Here is a 24,825-nt window from a genome sequence, read left to right on the forward strand (position 1 = left end):
TTCACATAAAATCAAGGCAAATGAGTAATTTGTTATGTAAATAAAGACAATTCCGGGCAATTCCTAAGGGATGCTTCGAACACAGAAACCGTAATTTCCATCGGTGCAATAATTGCAGATGTAGATTGAATTTTATCGAATTATGTGCGTCTTTCTTGTAGAAATATCTATTTTGTATCGGTTTTACGTGTGGAAGGTAATAAAGTTTGTCGAGGACGAGCGCAGCACTTGCGTATGCATCGGAGAGGTAATCAAGTCGATGAGTTTCTGTATAAGACAGACATTAGTTTACGTTCGATTTTTGGATATTTTTAGCTGCTGCACGAATCGATAAGCAAGAAAAGAGTTTCATCATTCGTCTGGCATAACATGACATTTCCGTTATTTAAAAGTACACGTTCGATTTAATGAAGGTAAACAAATAGGTATTAATAAACGAATAAACATGTGAGTGTAATTCATTTGTGAGGGAGGAGAATTTATTAGGTTGGATTAATGCAATTTGCGTCATTGCACGTACGCACACGTTTTCCTTTAATTCTTGTAAACGTAATTGCGAAACATACGCGATGGGACGAACGGTGCGGTAAAAAGCTTGCCACGTGGCAATTAGTTAACGAGTTCCGCATTTGGAGAGTTTGCAAAAAAAAAAATGTGTGAAGAAAAAATCTTAATTAATAGATTCGAGACTTTCGTTTATTAAGGGCACACACTTGAGCGAAGCAAAGAGTGTATGTGTTAAGGGCATAAGGGATGCCAAGGGTAATATGAATAATACAAGGACGTATCAAATCGCTGGAAGCACAAGCACGTACATTATTTTATTTATTTAAAGAATATCACAAAAAAATTTATATTTTCACCTATTTAGACATTCGTTGCAGTTGCATTTCGGCAGAAAGTTGCACATAATTTATTTAGTGCATTTAAAAAGTTTTTAGTTGTATTATATAGATTTAATTAAAAATATCCATTTTTGTTTTCTTCAGAAACGAGTCTGAATCCATTGAAAATTACAAAAAATTTGACACATTTTGATAGATTTCATTATTTCGTCCATCAAACGACTAAACTATGTATACATTTTGCAAATTACGTTCATATCTGCCATTCTACGTTATAGATTGAGTTAGCTAGTAGATTTTTTATTTTTGTTTTCTTTGATGAGTGTAATTTCTATTTTGTGTTATTTTTCTTCTACAGAACTGAGAGCGAATGTATTGAAAATTCGTCAACCAACCAGAAGACTCAAAAGTATTAATCTTGCTAAAAATTTGTGTTCTAACAGATTTTTATTAAATATTTTCATTAAAATTAATAGGAATTTATAATTTAAAAAAATATGAAATAAAAAATGTGATAATGTTAATTTATTTATTAACAATAAAATTGATTGTAATTTGTAAATTATTATAAACAATTGTGATGAAAATATTGATAATTTTCATTACTATAAAGTAAATTTGAAGCGCATCTGTTCTACAATAATTATGGTCACATTATAATATCCAGATTTATATTCAGAAAAGTTGGCCCCGAGAAAATTTATCTGCGACAGCAGCCTGCATATAAAGCAAATAATTACAGTACGAAATAGGAGAAGACGTGTGCGACCTCGAAGTATTTGTTTTTTCTTCATTTGTGTGTTTTTCCGAAGAAAATCATATAATCTTAAAGCGGGACCATTTCAATTACAAAGAATCGATTGTCGGTAATCTCTGAAAATGTAGTGTAATGTAATGGAGTGGGTGCAGTGATCTGAAGTCGCGCGGGACATTCGTAAGTGTCTCAGGAATATTTGTTCTTGTGCGCAAGCATTTTCACCCATTTCCACCATCCCTGCAAACCCCTCATCGACAATGTCACCGGCTGGCGCGGAGTTTTCCGAGCATCGCGCTTGCGTCGACGAAGAGAATATTTTCCATCGGGACGCGCTTTCCCGACAGTTCTACGAAAGACCAGAGGACGTGTGGATGAAGAATGTCGTTACCGCTACCAGCGTACGTCTACGGTGCGCGGACGCCGTAATCCTAAGATCACTTGAACTTTAAACCAAACCTCTTCTTTTATTTTCCACCCTTCCCCCATTCATTTCCTTTTCTTTTATATTTCCTTTTGCTTTCGCTCCGTCTTTTCCGAGAACCAATCAATCCCATATTCGAAATTGCTACGTGAACATCATTTTTCACGTCCGCGGTGATACAGAAAGTTGGAAAACACGAATTTCTACACAGTGTTCGAGGTCAAAAAGTGCACCCGAGATGCCAGCAAGAAGTTTATCGTTCTTCAAACTGGGTAAGATTTAAAGATCCAATTTCGGTGCGAAAGCGAAAGCGCCGCAATTCCATTACACTCACTCTCACTATTTACGAAGAGCCCTGGCGTTTCTGACTTGCAAATTTCTCCCAAACTGGATTTATCTCTGGTCTCTACCTCCAAAATATTCCGCTTGATTCGTATATGTAAATGTATTTAAATCTTCCTCTCAACAAACGGAAGCCAGGGATTCCCCCAATTCACGTAAATAACACAATGAAAATATTTCCAAAAATGCATACGTCTGCATCCATGCAAATACATTATTATAAACTTTGTAAATAACATAAACTTAAAAAAAATAATTTCATTTTAATTGATATTGACATTAAAAAACGTTCACATATTTGAATATTTTAAGCTATTGATGCAATTTCCATTTTTTAAACATATTGATTAACTTGTAAATAATTATTTTTTTTCAATATTTCAATTATTTTCAGTATTTAATTTAATTGAAATAAATTGCTTTAAAACTTGCGTTGTTTTTAAATTATACTTTTTTTTTTAGCGAAAAGTCTCAAGCAATGATTTATGTGGTTTTATATTTCATACTTTTTGTCTGTAATTATTTATACTCCTAAAAAGTATATAAATAACACGATCTGTTCAAATTAAAAAAAAAACTCCATTAGTTAATGTTTCATAAAAATTCATTCATCAATTATTTTTATATATTTCAAATTTGACTGATATTGATTTCTGATGTTTCAATCAGTTCAAATATTTAGTATATTTAATCAATTTCAGTACAGTAAAACCTCGCATAGTCCGGATTTACTACAATCCTGTTTGAAAATTTGAAAATAAATTTTAATTTACAGAACATTATAGTTTTTTTCTCTCCCTATTTTGTGCGGTTTATTTGTGTTTTATTTCGTTCTTCGATTAGTCCGGTTTCAAACAGCTCTGGAATAGATTACCCGCACTTTATAAGATATTGCACGGTTTACAATAATAGCTAATTAAGTTAGCTTAAAATCCATTCATCGATTATTTCAATGATTTCTGATGTTTCAATTAGTCCAAATTTTTAGTATAATTTTCATATTTATGTAATCAATTTCAGTACAGTAAAACCTCGCATAGTCCGGATTTACTTTTACTTTGTTTTATTTCGTTCTTCGATTAGTCCGGTTTCAAACAGCCGTGGAACAGATTACCCGCACTGTAAGAGGTATTGTATTATTTATAAACATTATTGATCAACGTTTTATAGTCTAACATTAAATGATTAAATAAAGAAACAAATTGAAAATTTATTAAATCATTATTTTAAATATCAATAATAATTTTCAAATATTTCTTATTTTCATTAAATATGTATAAAAATTTCTTCCATTTATACCTTTTTACCTGTGTTTTCTCTCCTTGCTGGTATTTATGTTTCTTTCATATATAAATAAATTATAATTATAGTAATTATTAACACAACATTTTTTATTGGAATTCATAATCGCTGTAGTTTCCATAGTATTTATTTTTATTTATAAATGGAACATCATTAAATATAAATGAAAATGGAAGAGTTCAATGAGTTGTTTGTAATGATGATAAAAAAAGAGTAAAGTATAACTTTGCTGAACAAAATAATGATTCGACAGTACGAAATGTCGCTTTAATTGCAATACGTTCAAACAACATTAAATTCATTCCAATTGAGAGTCGAAAACAACTTTGATTAAAGTTCTACGCGAAAAGCAAATGACTGAGCGAGTTCACGAATTCATTGAGATAATTAATTAGTCTAGTTCTGGCTTACGAAATTTGCAGTTATATAATTAAATAAAAGTTAGTTTTCTCTGTGTATGCGCGCAAGTTTTGAAATTAATTTCATCACAATATTTTATTTCTTTATCTACTTACAACGAAATGTAAACAAAAATGTCTGAAATATTAAGTAATAAAACGCACTTTCTTTAATGAGATCGTAATTCCAGTTACCAGCTGTTATTACATGCAAATGGAAAATATATCAATGTCTAAATATTATTTAGTAATTAAGAAGTTTTTTAATGGAGGAAACCATTATTTTAAAGTGTATTTTTTTACGTGGATGTTTATCTTTTAAGTTGCATATATCATGCGGACATTTCGCTTTTTTTTTTTCTTTGCACTTTGCAGAGATGGGATGGGATGGTTTTTCCTGGAATGAAACTCGAAATTGACGGTTTCTGTAATGGCTTTTAGCTGTGTGGGAGTTTCGCAGCGGAGCTTAGCGGTGCAGATAAGGACGGTTCGCCACGCAACTTTGCCGCACGTATTTCAAAATTGACAAGATAATATTTATCGTTTATGTAACAGAGTCAATGATTGATCTAAATGCATGTATATGATTAAATGAACGATACTTCCACAGAATTGAATTCAATTTTCAAACCATTAATTAACGTTACCTCTGATAATGAAGCACAATTTCAAGCTTCATTTAGAAAGAAAATAATGAAATGATAATGGAAGTGGCTCAATCAATATGTTTCAAAAACGTCGATGAAAACGATGTTAAAAGACATAGAAATGAAGATGAAATTAAAAGAGTTGCTGTCGACAAAAAATATGCTGCAAATGAATCAAAGGTTTAAAAAAGCTTAAATTAGATGAAAAAAAGATTTTATTTAGTGTAAATGAAACTTTTATTTTTCATTATGAACGTATAGTTTATGTATTTTGAAGGAAGTGGTTCAATCAAAAATGTCGATGAAAAAAATGTTAGAAGACGATGTAGAAGTTGATGGAAGATTTAGGGAACTTTGTTAACAACGAAGATGAAATTAAAAAAGTTCCTGTTGACAAAAAAATATGGTTCAAATGAATCAAAGGTTTAAAAAGATTTTTTTTTTAGTGAAAATGAAACTTTTATTTTTTATTATGAACTCAATCTATTGTTTTAAAAAAATGTCGATGAAAAGAATTTTAGAAGTTGATGGAACATTTATAAAACTTTGTTAACAACGAAGAAATGAAATTAAAAAACTTCCTGTCAAAAAAAAATGGTTCAAATCAAAGATTTAAAAAGATTAAATTACATTAAAAAAGTTTTTTTTTAATGAAAATGTAACTTTTTTTCTTCATTCTTTCTCGTTAATCGAGGTATGCCTGTATTAAGTATTTACTGATGTTTAGAATATTAGAATGCATTTTTTTATATTCGAAACTTCTGTAAATTCAACAAGTGATTAATTTTTTAGAGATTTTATCAATAATTTATATAAATCATTAATTTTTATTTAGGTTTTATTATAAACAATACAGTAAATACTTTTATTACGCTTATACTACTGTAACACTGTTTCAAACATCATGTGGAACAAAAATTGCGACAACCCTCCATCCTACAACCCGGTTTACAAATAATAGCTAATTAAGTTAGCTTAAGTGGTCTCCCTATAGTATACATTTTTCTATAACGCTTTTACGTTTGAAATTAATGGGAAATTCTTCAATTTTTCATGCACCTGTGAGGTACAGGTTCAGTTTTATTTATCAGTGAATTTCCGTATAAATACATTAAAAAATTCAGCATTTATGTTTTTTTTTATGAAATGTGGTATGTTTTTCGATAGATCAGAAAAATATTCTAGGTTGTATTAGATTCATAAGAACTAGTGATGTTTTTACCAATTACCCCAAAAATATTAATTTACACCTATTTAGGGAGAGTTAATACAAATATTTTTCTTGGATTCTTAGAATTTTAATTTCACAAAGTCCAAGAATTTAATTCTAACCCATTTGGGGTAATTTACTCCAGATAGTCGACTCTTGTATTACAATTATGTTATCAAATTACGCATGAACATAAACACTTAATGCATGTTGATACACAGAGTAAAATAATAACTCGCTCGCAGATATTGTAGTAAACTTTGCTTGTTTTTGATGTAGCAGTGAAGGATTTGAAGATATTAACTATTATGCTGTAGAAATGCTATTTCAGGAAGAGAATTTATGATATACCAATGCTTTTAGATAGACAAAAATGATGAAAAAAACATATTAGATTTGGTTTAAATATTAGATCTATATTTCATTCAAAATGATACTTCAATAATGTGCAGTGAAAAGTTTAAAAATAAAACGAGATAAAAATATAGAAATTGAGAATAAAATAAATAAATAATTAGTTGTTTAGTTTAAATTTAAATTTTGTATATTTTTTTTATTTAAACTTTTATGTTCAATTAAAATGATTTGTACTAATTCCAGGTTCCTTATAACGCGGTACCAAATAATCGTTGGCTTCAAACAACAATGAAAAATGACAATGATAAAATTTTGATGTTTCCACTTTTTCAAGAGCAAATTGTATATAAACTTGGTAATATTGATTCCATTTCACTTGCTCATTACTGGGATCGATTCTGATTGCTCAAGAAATAACGGAGTCTCTTCAGCACATTTTTTTTAGATGGGTTTCGCTCGACAATGTTGCACGTCAGCTCTTTCCGAGTTTTATATTTTCCCTCCGTTTGAAACGCAGATTGCACTTGAAAGCCACAGTATATATAAATCCAAATTTACTGAAGCGTCTGACACATTCTTATAGAATTCTATTGAGAAAGTATACGAATTATATCGTTTATTTTATAGTTTATAAAATTATTACAAAAAATCTATATACTGATATACGTTCATACCTCGATTAAGGAATAAGATATATTCAAAAATTGCTTCGTTAAGTGAAAATTCGTTGTAAAAGGTAAAAATACTGTTTTTTCAAACTCAGGTTCAGTTTTAAAGCCTTTGTTTAATTTAGTATTCATTTTTATTGCTAATAAGATTTTCAAAGTCTTCCATTCAAAAACCATCATTTTCTGCATTGAATTAATTTCTAACATCATCTTCATCGTTATTTTTTCTATAAAATAGAACTTATTGATTAAGCTATTGACTTCGCTATATCAAAACTTCGTTATCAGAGGTAACGTTAACAACTTTATTTCAAATTTTATCGATTATTTTAAAAAGTTGCTTTAAAAAAAATGAATGTAAGTTAATAAAAATTGGATTTAGTAAACTTGGATCCTTAAATTTTTTACAAGAAATATATAATATATCTACCCGGCGCATCCACTAGACCGTAACCGGTTTGATTTCGTTAACAATTTATTAAATCTCAAAGCGAAGGACCTTTGATCCTTAATCTCACAGCGAGCTTTCTGAAAGATAAAAATTATATTTTTTAAGCAATAAAATGTATTTTTTTACTTTAAAATTTAAACTCAAGAAGTTCTAGATTGTAGTTAATCATATATAGAATAATAGAGGTTAATCTATTTATAATATGTTCACTTGACCAGGCTGGAAACTATTGTGATAAGAGACGAGCAACAACTTTTTTTTTTACATCACTTCTCCTCTTTCACCAGATATCTCTATCTCTCATGTGAAAGCCGCCACAATAATAATATTATCTATGTCTGCTTTATGAATGTTTGCCATGCACTTTCATGTCTCCCAGATAAAAGCAATTTCAAAATACGGTTGATCGATTTTGGCTTTAAACTCACATATATGAAACTCGGATAATTTTAAGATTTTTTTATCTGCACAGTATACGTAATTGGGATAAGAGGGGAGTATGCAAGTATATGGAGAATCTGGATGAGAAGACGAATTTTTTTTTGTTGGGTTTATAATATTTCGGTTATTGCTTTTTCGGTTATATAGAGTGCGGCTTATTGAATGGGACGGATCGAATTTGCGTTTGCCGTAAGCGGCAATTTCGGGTAGTACACGTCGTTTTATTGTTGCCACATAAAAGTAACTGCTCCAAAAAACGTGCTTAATCTTCACGTGAACGAACATGTAACCCTGTTTTGTTAACGTGCGTTACGTATTGCTGTTGACTTTACCAAGCACACATTTACGTGTTCGCTGAAAATTATTGATAATACCTGAAATTATAATGATAATCAAGTCAAAACAAGCTTAATTATAAATGATTTTATTATATTTAACATCAACATTATCTAATCAAATTAATATGTTGAAAAAAGTATATTTTTATTCATTTTTTATTAAATATTGAAATACAAGTATTACTGCTCACTTTATAAGTAAGTTTTAGTAAACTTAACTAGTTATTAGAAAATTAACAAATTTTCATTTTTTTTTTATCTTTCAGATGAAATGAAAATTAATAGTATTTAGTAGATGTATTTTTTTGATATTTTTAAAAGAAAGTAACTAAAATTAAACGGGAGATCTATTTTTTTCAAATGCCTATAGTTGTTTGCGTTATTGTTTAATAAGTTTGAATTAAATATGAATAACGTTGTTAGTTTTCTAAAATTAATGGGAGAATAAAGGCAAATGAAACAACATTTCCTTGTCACAATCTGAAGAAGCGTATTACGTAGGGATTCAACTAAATCGTCGCTTGACCTGGAAGAATCACTTAAAGGTCAAGAAAAAGCAATTGCCAATAATTTTGAAAAAGTAAATGCTACTGCAAAGAAACTCTGAGACATCCATAGAAACTAGAGTTGAGTTGCTGAATTATTATTTAATAAGTTTGAATTCAATATGAATAACGTTGTTAATTTTCTAAAATTAATGGGATGAAAATGTGGAGAATAAAGGCGAATGAAACAACATTTCCTTGTCTCAATCTGAAGAAGCCAATTAGTTAGGGATTCACCTAAATTGTCATTTGACCTGGAAAAATCACTTAAAGGTCAAGAAGAAGCAATTGCCAATGTAATTTTAAAAATGTACAGGCTACTACAAAGAAACTCTGAGACATCCATAGAGACTAGAGTTGAGTTGCTCAATCTCTAATTCCATGGACTCGAAAGATAATTATCATGTATTGAGGATATATATTTTTTCCAAATTTCCCGGGAAATTTGTCCCGCAAATTCCCGGTTCAGCATCCCTAATAGAGAAAAATAAAATAGTTCGACTTACGAGCATTTCAAATTACGTCCAATGTTGTGTAATGGAAATTCGTCATAAGTAACTGTGATAATAAAATTGAATATTGATATTTTTAAACGAAAGTAATCATAGATCTATTTTTGTGGTTTCAACATAAATAAAGTTAATTTTCTAAAATGAATGGGAATAAAATGTAGAGAATATAAGCAAATGAAACAACATTTCCTTGTCTCAATCTGAAGAAGCCAATTACTTAGGGATTCACCTAAATCGTCGCTTGACCTGGAAGAATCACTTAAAGGTCAAGAAGAAGCAATTGGAAATGTCATTTTTAAAATGTACAGGCTGCTACAAAGAAACTCTGAGACATCCATAGAGACTAGAGTTGAGTTGCTCAATCTCTAATTCCAAGGACACGAGACAACTGTTTAAGATAAGTCTCGAAATATAATTATCATGTACCGAGGATATATATTTTTTCCAAATTTCCCGGGAAATTTGTCCCGCAAATTCCCGGTTCAGCATCCCTAATAGAGAAAAATAAAATAGTTCGACTTACGAGCATTTCAAATTACGTCCAATGTTGTGTAATGGAAATTCGTCATAAGTAACTGTGATAATAAAATTGAATATTGATTTAAAAAGTAATCATAGATCTATTTTTGTGGTTTCAACATAAATAAAGTTAATTTTCTAAAATGAATGGGATAAAAATGTAGAGAATATAAGCAAATGAAACAACATTTCCTTGTCTCAATCTGAAGAAGCTAATTACTTAGGGATTCACCTAAATTGTCATTTGACCTGGAAGAATCACTTAAAGGTCAAGAAAAAGCAAACAAACAAACTCTGAGTTATCTATAGAGACTAGAGTTGAGTTGCTCAATCTCGACATTTTTTATTCCTGAGACACGAGACTAGTGTTTAAGATAAATCTCAAAAGATAATTACCGGATATCGAAACTTTATATTTTTTCAAATTTCCCGGGAAATTTGTCCCGGAAATCCCCGGTTCAGACAAATATAATAGTTCGACTTACGAGCATTTCAAATTACGTACAATATTGTGTAACGGAAAATCGTCATAATTGACTGTGATAATAAAATTGTATAATGAAATCATTTTTGAATGTAAGTTTGTCCAAAACATATTTTATTGATCTTTGATCAAAACATTTGTTTTTGTTTTAATCTCCCAATTTATTGATCTTCTCGTCAAATTCTTATAAATAATCTTTTTTTTAATTTATATTTAACAAATCGAAATGAAATGATTTTAGATCGAATTGTCTTTAAATGGAAATTTGTACAAAACATATTTCATTGACCTATGAAAATAAAGACAAATTTACAAATAAATCTACGTCCAAAGCTGCGGAACGAAAAACCGACATAAGTCAAGAAATTAGGGTATCATTAGAGAATTTATGATTCTTTTGCATTCTAAAAGTGTTCTAAATGTGTTGTTAATCATTTTTTTTTTAATATTTTCAGCGGGGTCGGCAAGAATTCAATAACGGAGGGCCTTCGCACAGCCCTTGCCCGACTGCGACAGAGATCAAATCCCTCTAGTAGCCATTCGTCCCCAATCCACCAACCTGCCAACCACCAATCACAAGTAAGTCAAATACAAACACTTAATACACAAACGTGTGCATTATCATTTCGTTTCAATAAAAAAAAAACGAGATAATCTGGATCGTCGTAAATGCATTAGCGGAATATTGCATTTACGTAACTAATAAATCAAATACACATTAGGTGTAATCACATGGATTATATACATCTCATATTAAAATATGCGCGTTCTCATTGAAATGTAATGGCCTTCTCCAAAGCAAATACATAACTCACATTTTGTAATTCCTGCTTGTCAAATGAAATATTTATATCATTCTCAGTTCATCTGCATATGATGTGCTACCTTCAACCATTCTCGACATCTGTAATCTATATGCGCATTTGTACATAGTTTCTGAGCGCTGTACATATCTATTCTATTCACAAATTGATAGGCGAGACACGTGCTGCTTTGTAACGAATTTGTATATAGCTTTATCCCACTGTAAGCATAACTTTTGTTTTCGCTACATTTCGCTGGTGATGATTTTTGTTGTTGTTGTTTTTTTTTTAATGGAAAAATGTATATATTCGTGTGACTCGACGTAACAAAGCGGCAAAACCCTAGTCCGTGAAAAAGTATCAAGTGACAAATTTGGGTTCAAACACAACTCACGTTGTTTTATTTATTCCGAATGTCGACGTTCGAGCATTGTAACCTTTAACACAATACGCTGATATCAAAACTTCAATCATTCTCCATAGAAAATTTACATTCATATTAATATAATAGAATTCGTTAAAGTACAATCCTTTATATACACAATCCTTATTCATAATGCATATAAAGTTGTACATGAAAAGCTTCAAATGATTATTTACATTTGTATTCAAATAATGCAGAGTAACTTTATGCACAGAAAATTTATATTTATCTTCGTAAGTAAATAGTATTTCGGGCCAAACAAAATTAATTGCATTTATTTAATAATAATTTTACTTTTTTAAATTGTACATAGTTAGTTAAATCAACAGTAATTAATGCTAGTTGATGGAAAGACAAAATGTAATGTTAACAAAAATATATGCATTTCTTTCGAAAAATATATTTTTTTCACAAACCTTTAATGTTGCATCGATATTAAGAATCTTCGTAACATTAATACTTAAAATAATAGTAATTTACATGAGTTGATGGAAATAAATATTACATTTAATTGAAGAAAAACATGTATTTCCTTGATAATAAATAACACATCGATCAATAAGTCTTCGAATTAACAAATATATGGCAACACTATTGTCATGAATATTTTGTCAAAATTTCATGAGAATCTGACAATTAGTTTACTGGTTACAGTGGTTTTAGTAAACCTCAGATTTGTAAACTTTAATTTAATTTACCCTAGTCGATGGAAATAAATACACAATGTAATGTTAACAAAAAAAAAAGCATTTCTTTCCTAAAATATACTTTTTTTTCACAAATCTTTAATGATGCATCGATATTGAGAATCTACGTAACATTAATACTTAAAATAATAGTAATTTACATCAGTTGATGGAAATAAATATTACATTTAAGTGAACAAAAACATGTATTTCCTTGATAATAAATAACACATCGATCAATAAGTCTTCGAATTAACAAATATATGGCAACACTATTGTCATGAATATTTTGTCAAAATTTCATGAGAATCTGACAATTAGTTTACTGGTTACAGTGGTTTTTGTAATCCTCAGATTTGTAAACTTTAATTTAATTTACTCTAGTCGATGGAAATAAATACACAATGTAATGTTAACAAAAATACATGCATTTCTTTCCAAAAATATACTTTTTTCACAAATCTTTAATGATGCATCGATATTAAGAATCTACGTAACATTAATACTTAAAATAGTAGTAATTGACATCAGTTGATGGAAATAAATATTACATTAAAGTGAACAAAAACATGTATTTCCTTGATAATAAATAACACATCATTCAATAAGTCTCCGAATTAACAAATATATGGCAACACTATTGTCATAAATATTGTGTCAACATTTCATGACATTCTGACAATTACTTTACTGGTTACAGTGGTTTTAGTAAACCTCAGATTTGTAAACTTTAATTTACGCTAGTTGATGGAAATAAAGACTAAATGTAAAGTAAACAAAAAATACATTTATTACTTTGCTATTATTTATAATTAACGAGCTATGTCTAATATATAAGTTAAATTAAACAGAAAAAGTTTGTGCCGAAACGAGAAAGCGTTCCAACTTAAATTGGAAAGTTAAAAAGTGATATAGATTCTGAGGTTTCATTTAAAACTCATACAAATTAATACTAGTATATGTGAATTATTAGCAATACTAATTACTGTTTAATTATTTAGAAAATACTACATCTAAAAGTAAACTTTAACAGAAGTTGTACATTTTGAAAGTCTTCTTTATGTTGACTTTTAACTTGCCAAGTAATACGAATTATTTAGTTATCAAACAGTCAGTAAATAACTCATTATATATTATGTAAAACTGCAAACATACTAAGCAATTATTTAAATAAAAATTATTTTGTAAATAATAACAACAAATATAAAGAAGTTAATGAAGATTTGGGTTTTTCGTTGTTCGTATTTCATAAACTGTCAAATTTAAGCTATAAAATAGAAGCTTAAAAAAATCATTATATACAAAGATTAAATAAAAAAAACTATGTTGTTAATATCTAGATTTGTGTTTTTCCCTTTTTTGTTATAAGCGTTCAAAATGAGTAAGAAAATAGGCACTTGAAAAGTATGAAATACTCAATTTCGACCATACTTTCTCCTTTGTTGTTATCGGTTTTCTTGTTCAAACTTTGGACAGCACATAAGGAGGTGGGGGCGAGTGTCGACATCTTAGAAACTTGACAACAAAATATGCATTCTTAATTTTTTGATTCAAATATTTTATCGTGAATAAATAGCGATTTATGAACCCGCACAGTTGTGGGTCCTTCCGCATTGCAGACCCCAGCAGACAGTGACGGATTAAGGATAATTGGGGCTCCTAGGCAAAATATTTCAGAGAGTCCACTAAAAACAATCATATATTTTAAATACCATAGGAAAATGTGTGGTTTGGGGATCTCTAAGACACTTAGACACCTGCCTCATTGCTTTAATCCGCCACTCCTTGCAGAGATCAACCTATTTGTTGTGCAACCCAATATAAGGATGTTTAACCAGTTCCTCGCTTTGAAAGGTGAAAGCTGTCATTTCGCAAACCATGTAAAATTTTATGCAACGCTGCAATATCTTTATGTAGAAAATATATAGTTTATAACTAGATAAACTATTACAAAACTATAAGAAAATACTGTTTTTTTAGATGTAAGAATACCAAATAATCTCTTTTATGGAAATGTAATATTTTATTGTTTACACTTATGTGTAATTAGTTTAAATTGTAAACATTTATAAAAATTGAAGTCAGAGCAGTATAAATATTAGGGTAGACAAGTTTGAAAATATGAAGCAAGGAGGTGAAAGCTTCTTGGAATGATTGTAGCAAAGTATAGCAACTTCGCTTTGAAAACGCTATAAATTATTATGTGTTCGTGGATTTGCCGGGTCGAAATTTCCTTGTGGAATATGAAAAAAAAAATACGCGTAAGAAAGTCTTCTTTCGATATAATATATACCGACGTTCGAAGCCCGCGCTTCTACCGTCTGCAGGATCATCTTTTTATTTACTACGGATCATCCCTTTCCCATTTTTATTCATTTCTCTGTACAGGGTCAGGTCTAGATTGATCTGGATACGTTCGAGATCGAAAGCAAATTGCTTCATTACTATAACGCATCGAAACTAAACGTAATTATGCATCGCGATCGAGTTTTATCCAACCAATTGACGCTACACGTTTACGGTTCAACGGATTTCCAGGTATTGCACACACCATTGGCAACTTCCGTCAAATCGAATAAGTCCATATGCTCGATGAAAAGTAGCACATGCGGAAACGCAAAATGGAAATTCGTTTAACCGGAATTGAAACGTGTCAATGCTAGAATGACGTAACCCACATTAGCTTTTATATTCATTGACTGGTTTTTTTCTCTCAGATTTTGAAATTGAAGGAGTGAAAATATAGAAGAGAAGTGTACCAGTTGGAATGGGGGTCGTGTTTGCTGAGCTGGCAAACAGTTTGAATGGAGTTCTATAGTGGTCGCATTAAAGATGCAGGCTTGTTTGCAGCTGAAGACTAGGCCTCTCTCTCTTTCTTTATAGGAGTTTCGTTATGGACAGGATTACTGATTAAATATTTAGCAAGGATTTTATAATAAAAGTTTGTCTACAAATAAAATTGGTTACGTGCACGTTGTTGGATGATTAAATGTAATCCAATCGGCTATTAAAGTTGATGGATGCAGGGGATGGTTGAAAAATGGCAACCCTGAAAGAGTATACGCACTGAAGGCAACAACAATGGGCCAAAAAAAAAAGGAGAGAGGAGAGAAAATTCCAGGTCGACACGGAGATGAAGTTATGATGACGAACGATGAGTTGAGAGCTTTTTCGGATGGGAAAATTAAATTAAGCTGTGTACATTTATTGGGGATGAATTGCACGCAATCCGGTTACCTCCTTTTCAATGGATGTATACCATTCCTTTTTGACGCATCCAATTATAAAACGAAAACCGAAGAAGTAACGAAAAGCATTATATATATATTTCAATTACATAAATAAAATTAACATTGCTAGAATTAATATCATTCACAAGAAAAAATGTAATTGTAAACTAATTATTAAAAAAAAAAATAAAGAAATTTATTTGAATTTAAAAAAAAAATCTATCAATAAACGACAAAAATAATTACAGGAATTGCTCGCGGATAATTGAATCAATCAATATCCCGCACTAATCGAAGACTTTAAAAGCGTGTAAAAAACAGCAAAAAGAGAGACTTGACTTTGATTCTCAAAGTGTGGGTCGCAAAAAATTAATGACAGATCAATCCTGGTTGTTTATCTATACATACCCATTATTCGGGGGTCGCAAGAACCTTTTATGTCCAAAGGACCAAAAATTTTGAGAATTATTGATATAGAGAATAAAACTTTGTATCCACATTTAAACTCGGATCTAAATATTTATTTCTAATAACAAAACAACAAATTAAGTATAAATTATAATTATTGTGGACTAAAAGTATTGTTTTCTATTAAGTGTTAATGATTACATTATATAATATGCAAATATTCTTGTAATTTTACCACACCTGTACAGTATTATACTTCGGAACTTGTGTTCATTATACAAATAGTTTAATCATTAAAATGAATTGTAACAAGTACGCTAGGTAATTATCATACATTTTTTATTAGAGATATGAGAATATGCATATAATATATCAATTTGTTTTTAGTTCTGGTTTTTTATTTGTCACTAATTAGACACGCACTAGGGAAATCTAAGTATTCTAACTAGAAGTATAAATATACGCATAGTAATAACAGTTGATTGGAATAATTGTTAGTTATACATATAATAGAAAATTTGATTGCTATTTGGTCCCTAAGTTAGTACTTTCGGGTTTTTAGTGTGAAATAAAACACTTTTTTGTATACAAACTGTCTTGCAAATTCATACGCTTAAAGAACTTCTGATCCTTAGCAAAAAAAAAAACTAAACCAAGTGCGATTTCAGGTTAATTTCAATATCAATTAGTGAACGTTTTTCAAACTTCGAAATAAATGGTAATCTGATGGTATAAGGTCAAGACTATATACAGGATGCTACATCACATTCCAACCAAGCTGAAAACGTTTTTTACGAGTTACCACGTGTGAGAATTTGCATTGTTTTGGTGAAATAGGATTTACCAATTTTCAATTGATGTTATTATAGACAATAAATGTGACGATTTCATTGAGTTCGAGATGGATATTGCTGGAGATGGATAATAATTCGTTGTATTAAGTAAATCTTTTTCAATCCATGTGAATATTGAGATTCTTAATCTCTCTACACAGTTATATGACGAATGTTGGTCATCTTTAAATGAAAAAGTAAAATATGTTGTGAATGTTCATTTTTGCTCTTCTGTTTAAATTGAGCCCAAACTAATAGCTGTGAACAAAATTACGCGCAATTAGCTAACAGTGACATCTTTTAAATGTCAAAAGGAAAAATTGTGAAAACTGAAATTACCTTCTTGACAACCCAATATTTTTGCTAACTATTATTATTTGTATTTATTTTATTTATATTAGTTAAGATATAGTCTTTCTTAATAACAATATTTTAAAAGACACCAAAAATCTTTTGTTGTTTTTTCAATTTGTGTAAATATCTTGACATTCCCGCGTGAATTTAGTTTAAATTTCCCGGGAATAAAATAAAATTCGAAAAGGATATGCTCTAGTTATTTCATACTCATATCATATGTAAAATCATACATTTGAGTATATACATGCAATGTTAGTGAATGTACATAATGGAATACATATTACAATTTGAATAGTGCAGAATTTGCCGAGGGGCAACAAATGCATGTGATGTGTTTTCGGTGTACCCAGCGTAACTATCGTATTTGCACACATTAACACTAATTGAGAATTTCCATGGTTTTGCTTTTTCGCAGATTTTCGCACGATTCTCGCAGACAATGTACGCACAATGAAACTAAAATACATGCGGATTGTTATTTGAATGTGCGTGGACTCATGTCTAATTCCATTAGAACATATTTCATCAGACAAATGCGATCAAACATTTACGTCGCCCGGAATTAATTCTGGGTATATGTGGCCTCCCATTAACTGAACATACCCTGCTCTTGCTCCGTCCGTGCAAAGGGCTTAGACCACACGTGTCATGGCTCTCCCAAAGGCGGAACTCGATTGCGGCTGAATGCTTTCCTCCTCCATCCTCCCTTATACCTAACGGCGATAATTCGATATGCCAACCACTCTATGAAGACCTCTTTTAAAATTACCGCCACCTCCGGAGAACATCATTTGACAAACGAAAACCCTTAACCTAACCATCAGACACAAATCGTAACGAACAAAAGGTTACTCAATCCACTCATATTATAATCGCGTATCCATGATTTGGATTGATAATTTCCTTCATTAATATTAATTATGATTGACTTGGCTGAAGGTACATATGATGAACCTCATTCATTAGACTGTCCATCTGTGATGAACGATGGCCCTATTGCTGCAAGGACCGAGAGGGCTCACAAAGGGCCTGGGCTTGACCACGATTCGAACCGTCGCCCACAAAATCGTGGGTAGAACGACTTAACCATTCGGTTATTAATCGCCCAATCTGGTAATTATAAATGGTAAATTAATACTATTTACCAAAAATCATACAAAACGATGTTTGTCTACTCTTTTTGTTTTCCATTTGACTTGCAGAAAGCTTGTGCCCGATTTGCAACCGATATTGTCTCTCTTCATATTTCCCAGGTTTGCGCACAATGCTTTTACCCTACGAACCGTCAATTACGTGCCTCTCAGATACTCAGCTCCAATTAATAATTAAAATGCATTTCCTTCGGCGAATATTTTACATTATTGCCGACTTAATGTAATTCCAAATTATATACATCAAAGGAGCGTTGATTGAGTAATTAAAATTGTACCATCGCTCGTAAACCATATTGCTTGTCGATCCACATGGTAGTGAAAATACGAATATGCGCAATACGAAATTGATATGGTAAAATTGGATGATCGCATTGTTCGTTGCATATATATATATATAAAATTGAGTGGCAGGTAGCAATTTCGCATGGCGCGCCACGTAAATCCCAGTGTTATTTGGAATATTGTGATGTGGGTCGTCGAACTTTCCCGGATTTATAGCAGAATCGTAAAAAAAAATGTAGTAAATCGACACCTAAACAAAGTCAGGTGGGAAAATCCAAATGAAAATCGGCTGGAAATTCGATGAGACAGGTTGTAAATTTGACGCGTTGTCATTTATATGAGACTCTCATTTCATGACACAATGTACCTACAATAACACAAGTATTTATAAACAGTAAACTTGTTTATTTCATTCGAGTGATACTTGTTCTTAAAAATTAAAGTTAAATTAGAGAAAATTGTTAAGTTAAAATATTATCATTTTTATCACAATCTATTTTATAAGAAAACATTCATATTGATTATTAATGGATTGTTAAACTGTTCTCAAGAAGATTGACAGCTACTATGTTTGGAATTATGTCTAGCCTATTATGATATCGTCAACTGTTTTTCATAATTGATTCCTTCACTGTTTCCATTTGAAGATACTCCTGTTTGTAATATACCATGAAGCGCAAAGAATCTTTCTTATGCTACTCGACTGGAAATTTTGTATAGTCGCAACATTAGACCTGCTGCTAATTCTCAACATCTTTTACATAGGTAAAAAATTACTTTCTAAATCAGCATATTATTATATTTTCTTTCGAGATTGGTGATTCTTCTCGCATTAGCCAATAGATTTTCCTGAATTTCATTTGGAGTTGTTCTCTTTTTTCAGGTTTACTTGTAGGTGATATAATGCGCTTGGTATGAGTCTCGAGCACATATGGTAATGATGGCAGAAAGACTTATGGTCATTAGCCCTTTACAGCATTGTAATTTAGTTTTTTATTATTAGTATTTATAGAAAATCCGACTTTAAAAAAAATCCTGATTTCGATTCTCAACTTTTCTTCAAAATTGGTTTAAACTAGTTTTACAAGATGATTTCTTTTTCTCACAAAATAAAACTTAAGTAATCGAGAATATTACATAAAATTATAACAATAGAAATAAAAATAAAAACTTTTTTTTAGTGTTTAAGGGCAACACGAAATCACTTCTTCAGTTTATTGAAAATATTTATGAATTGATTTTTTCCTTAGAATTTTTTAATATTATTAAGTCAATAATAAGACTTAATTGTTTTCTGATTTTCTGTGTGTTTCACTTAAACAATTTTGTGTCAAAATGTTTATGTATTTGAAGAAAAAAAAAATGGTTAATTTATTTTTATACTTTAAGTCTAGGTTCAAAAACATGTTTTTTATTATATAAATTTCTTAAAAAAAAAACGGTTTTCAGAAACTGACAAACTCGAATTATAATATTATTGCATTGAGTTTATATTTTGGTTTTTTTGTTTGTGCAATAAATATTATAATTATTAAAGTAATGATTTAAATGAAATTTTAAATTAAAATCACTATTATTTTGATAATATCTTTGCATTTTGTTAAATAAGTTTAAATATTTTGAAGAAAAACCCGTTGTTTGAAGACATTTTTCTTATGATCTTATGTATTTTTATAAAAAAAAAACAAATATGTATTATTGAATTTCTAAAACATGAAAATAGTTTTATAAATAAAGTGTAAAGACGAATAGTCCCGCCAATAGCGATGCAAGTACCGTTTGTGCAAGTGCTGAAATATCGGGGGAAAGTTCTCTCTTCTATGCTGGCTAGCAACGAGTTTACAGGCAAATGAATTTATAGCCTCGCTCCGGCCAACACGTCTGAGCCCTTTGTGCATTTCGCCAAGAAAAAAGAGTTCGCTTTCTCGGATCAAATTATTAATGCACCGTGAAAAATTGCTTTACTCGTTTACAAGTTCGTGTAATTTGTTCTTTGTACCAGCACGAAAGCATTAGCGAGTTAATAATTGTTATTTTAGAATAGCTAAAAACAACAATGCTTTTCTTCGTAACCATACAAACATTTTATGCCATGAAAAATATAAGCAGTATTTATATAAAAAATCGATACCATCTTACTACTTACAATACTTACAAATGGTTTCATAAGAAATATTACGTAATTTATCAATATTTTGTTATAATGCAAGTAATCGTTTCAAACCGCATACAAATAAACTGTAAAAAGGAGACTTGACTATAAGGGCAAGAATCGATCATTTATGTATAAGTATATATAACTTTTTCAATGTTAATTAAGGTTTTTTTTTAAATAATTAGTTGTTAACTTATTTTTTAGTAAGAAAAGCAAAATTGAAGTCTTCATTAAAGCTTCGTTGTCAGATGTAAAATTAACATTGATTTTTTTTTATGAAAATATTAGTGGATGTGGAAATTGAAAAACTCAAAACCAAATGTTGCTGCATTGATGAATAAAAGCTTATAACAGGTTACAAATGAAATATGGTTGGTGTATTATTAGAGCTTCAACGTATTATAAATAAAAATTATCTTTATCGACGCACTCACGCAGCATTACTAAATAAAAAATGTGGAATATAGGGAAAAAAAACGTAACAGGAGCTGCCGATCGATGGTTTATCTAAACGAAAATTGATGAAAAAAAGTACAAGCAGATAATAATGTTGCACATGCATTCGAGTCGATACAAATAAGTGATTCCATAACAAACATAATATAAAATTTACTTGTCAAAATTCTAATTAAACAAATAAAGAAATCATAAAGCTTTAATATATAATTAATTTAAATAAAAATTATAATTTAGTGTTTTTTTTTTAGATGTATTTTTGAATTTTATAGTTTATATTTATTTTAACCCGTAAGTACTACGGATTAGTCAGAGTGATTCACCTGAAATTTGTTTTCATTTGCATGTTATTGTAATTTAATTGTGTGGGTTGATTTTCTAGTATTTTCTAGAGCACTTTTCAGTTGGAAGTCGCGGCGAGACTTGAGTGAGGTTTCGGGTCAAAATGACCCGTCAATAGTAAATATTTGGAATTCAAAGTGAATTAGTACTTCTGATGTATGAAGTGAACAAAAATAAAAATAAAAACTGATATCATGTACAAGATGAAAAACAGTACAGTTATATATGAATCCTCATCACTAGGAAAAAAGAATTATAAGCAATCTTCAATAAAAAAAAAGTAGGACGTGTGTTGTGTTGTATATGCTTCATATGCAACCAAAAGATTCCACGAAATCTTAGAATTCTGATTGGTTAAAATTTTTATTGAATGTACTAATTCCTACGTCGAAAATGAAGTAGTGTTTTTTTTTATGTGCAAGCAAAAGCTGCATGCTCAAAAAATTGTCCGGACTGTTTGTTTTGAGCAATAATAGAATAGAAATCAAAATATGGTATATCGTTTCTTGCACTTGCTTTTTTTTAATTTGTCCGTCGATTTATTTATTGCCATAGATTTATTCTATTACAGAATTAAAGATTTCCATGAAACTCTGCAAATAATTGTCTTTGGACAACCAACGACCTTCTGGTTGTCTTTCTACAACTAACGAGCTTCTACGTGGAGAAGCAAATGATTATAGATTTCATCATTAATTTCGCAAAATTGCACAAAAAACCATATCAATATTATATTTATCCATGTTAAAACAATTATTCTAATTGATAAAATTTGCAAACCTATAATTGTTTCATCGACCCCAAATAGACACTTTGAATTATATAGACTCTCTTCAATATTCCATAAACCCAACTGGTCAGATGAACTCTATTAAGATTCACTGGTATAATGTATGATTTCATATTAGCTTATTTGCAATTAGCTTATTTTCAAATTAAAAATTCTTGATTTAAATATGATAATTAAATTGTAAAGTTTGAATTCTTAATCATTTTTCTAAATTATATTCTTAATTGAATACAAAAAACAATACAACGTAGCCGTAAATAAAAAGTAAAATTCTATTCAATTTATTATCGTTACTGAAATGAAAGTATCAGACCTAAGCCAGTATCCATATTAAGCAGAGCCTCGGGATAAAGTCTAATCGTATTATTTCTTTCCAGAAACTAGTCTAATTGAATTTAGGTAGACGCCCAGGAGAAGCCGAATCTCGTTTAAACAGAATTTACTTTTTATATAATTTTTTTTTTTCTTTTCATTTCATCCCGTCGCTTTGTTTCTCCAATTTTTTTTTTTCAGCACGCATTCATTTCACTATTCCATTTGCGCTCATTCATTTCGCCGTGTGTTTGCAAACGTTCTTTATAGACGTGATTGGAATTAATGCTTCGCGAGACACGACCAATCCAACTGAATGGTGAATTCCTGTTTCCTTTAATTGGTTAAATTTCATAATGGAAGACGACCGACATCCGCTCAGATTGCATTCGTTTCAAGTTTTTTTGTTGTTGCTGAAATCCGTTTTGTCCTTTACAATCGATAGATCGAAATATGGAAATTGAACAGAACGTAAAATTAAATAATTAAAGTAATTAATACGGACAAATAAATATAACGCAAATACTAACTATAGGTCAAAATGACCCGGTTATTGAATATTAAGAAAAATAGAATCAAATATTATGTAACAAGGGTTTTTGCATCTTCATTGGGTTGCATTTCAACAGGTATTTTAATCTGCATGATATTTGCAATTAGAATTATAATTCTAAGATTTCGAGGAATATTTTGGTTGAAATCCAAATATTGATGATATTTCAAGAACGTAATTGCTATAGACGGATCAATTTGACCCAAAATACACTCTACAACAAAATAAGTAAGTCTCGCCGCGTCTGCTTTGCTCCCTACTGAAAAGTGCAAATATCTAGTGGGTCACTATGACCCTTCCGAAGTACTCACGGATTAAAGATAGTAAAACTATGTACGAGGCGGTTAATTGTTAAATTGTATATTAAGTTATTAATATTATAGAAAAGTTATATTTTGAATATTGTTTCTAATTTTTTTTTTAAATTTTAGTTGGAAAACTCCCGTTTTGTGGGTTGTCTGGCATTGATCGTTATTTGGATGCTGTTGCGCATAACGAAAGGAGAAGTTTTCAGGAAATGAATATAACCTGAATATAACCGTAACTGATTAAACTTTAACCTGACGCATATGAAGTACATCTCTTTGTGCGAGATCTGAAAGCCGCCTTATTATTCTCGCTGCTTACATAACGCAGCGATAATGGCTCAGAATGATCAACGAACAAATACTCGTGTAAATGTAAGCGTGACTTAATTGAATGAATGACAGGTGAATTAATGGAAATTCTATGAGGCGTTTTACATATCGTGTCCTATTATTGAAACGTTTGTATGGAATGCTGAGGGTTTTGCAGATTGTTGGTTGGTTGCAAAAGGAAACGTCCATTGTGGGTCACGTTTCTGTTTGAACGTCGATACCTTTGAGATGGGATACATATTAGGTCCTGTAAAAAGGGCAACTTAAAAAGGGCCTTTCACTTCTTAACCTTTCCGCTTCAATAAAGCATCATAAAATTGAATATTACCATTAAAAATAAAATTGACCGATGACAATTTGGAAGCCCGACAACCGAAATCCCGACGTTCGAAATTTTGGCAGGCTCAAAATCCCGACTATATCGAAATTCCGACTATATAGTAATCCCGACAGTGTCTTTTATTATTATAAATTTCCACAATAACATTTTTATGGTTATCGGGATTTCGATATAGACCCAAAATTGAGATATTTAAAGTCCAGTTTTAACCTTTAGTTTATTATAAAAGAAAGATGATACATTTTCATAATAAGTTTTCTTAAAGTTTAATAAACTAACAGACGCAATGAGTATGAAATTCCGTGCAATTTATGGCATTAATTTAAATGTTGATTACATATAGACTCAGTTGTGACAGTTGTCTCGCTTTGACATATGATGACAGCTATCATTTTGCAACTGATAATAAAACCGCTGATCTACATTAAAATGAACTAACTCTTAATAAGTAGTATAGGATTTCACGAAACTAACATTATCTAACGTTTTAGTTAACTTATTTAATCAAATAGAGCCGAGCTGCACGGCTTTTGTGTACTTTCGAGAGAGCATTCTCAGTGTTAAGTTTAAATATTCCCGCCGTTATCTGAGCCATCTCAGCAAACAAAATGCGAAATCATCATCGCGTAGTCTCGTCCTGTAACACGTACCATACATTGGATCAATAACCGAGAATTTATTATTTATCAAAATTCGTCTACTCCACTATGTATATTTGCTAACACATTTTCGTTTTATTTATGTTTTTACTCGAAACTAGATTTGTTTTGTAAACATTGACCGTTCGCATATTAACTAAAAAAAAAAAAGGATTTTGTTTTTGTA

The 24,825-nt window shown here is 30.3% G+C and overlaps 1 protein-coding gene across 4 annotated transcripts in view; it reads left to right on the forward strand.

Annotated features, from left to right (window-relative positions):
* Positions 1-1,878: 1,878 nt before the first annotated feature.
* LOC108557553 overlaps positions 1,879-24,825 on the forward strand; it is an 89,799-nt gene continuing 66,852 nt past the window's right edge. For all 4 annotated transcript variants that reach the window (XM_017914108.1, XM_017914109.1, XM_017914111.1 and 1 more), the window contains exons 1-2: positions 1,879-2,295; positions 10,693-10,816. The gene's annotated coding sequence lies outside the window, so the exon portion shown is untranslated. The remainder of the gene's footprint in view (positions 2,296-10,692; positions 10,817-24,825) is intronic.

The sequence above is a fragment of the Nicrophorus vespilloides genome, unplaced genomic scaffold (assembly GCF_001412225.1).
Source record: "Nicrophorus vespilloides isolate i.1.1-1 unplaced genomic scaffold, Nicve_v1.0, whole genome shotgun sequence".
Lineage (NCBI taxonomy): Eukaryota > Metazoa > Arthropoda > Insecta > Coleoptera > Silphidae > Nicrophorus > Nicrophorus vespilloides.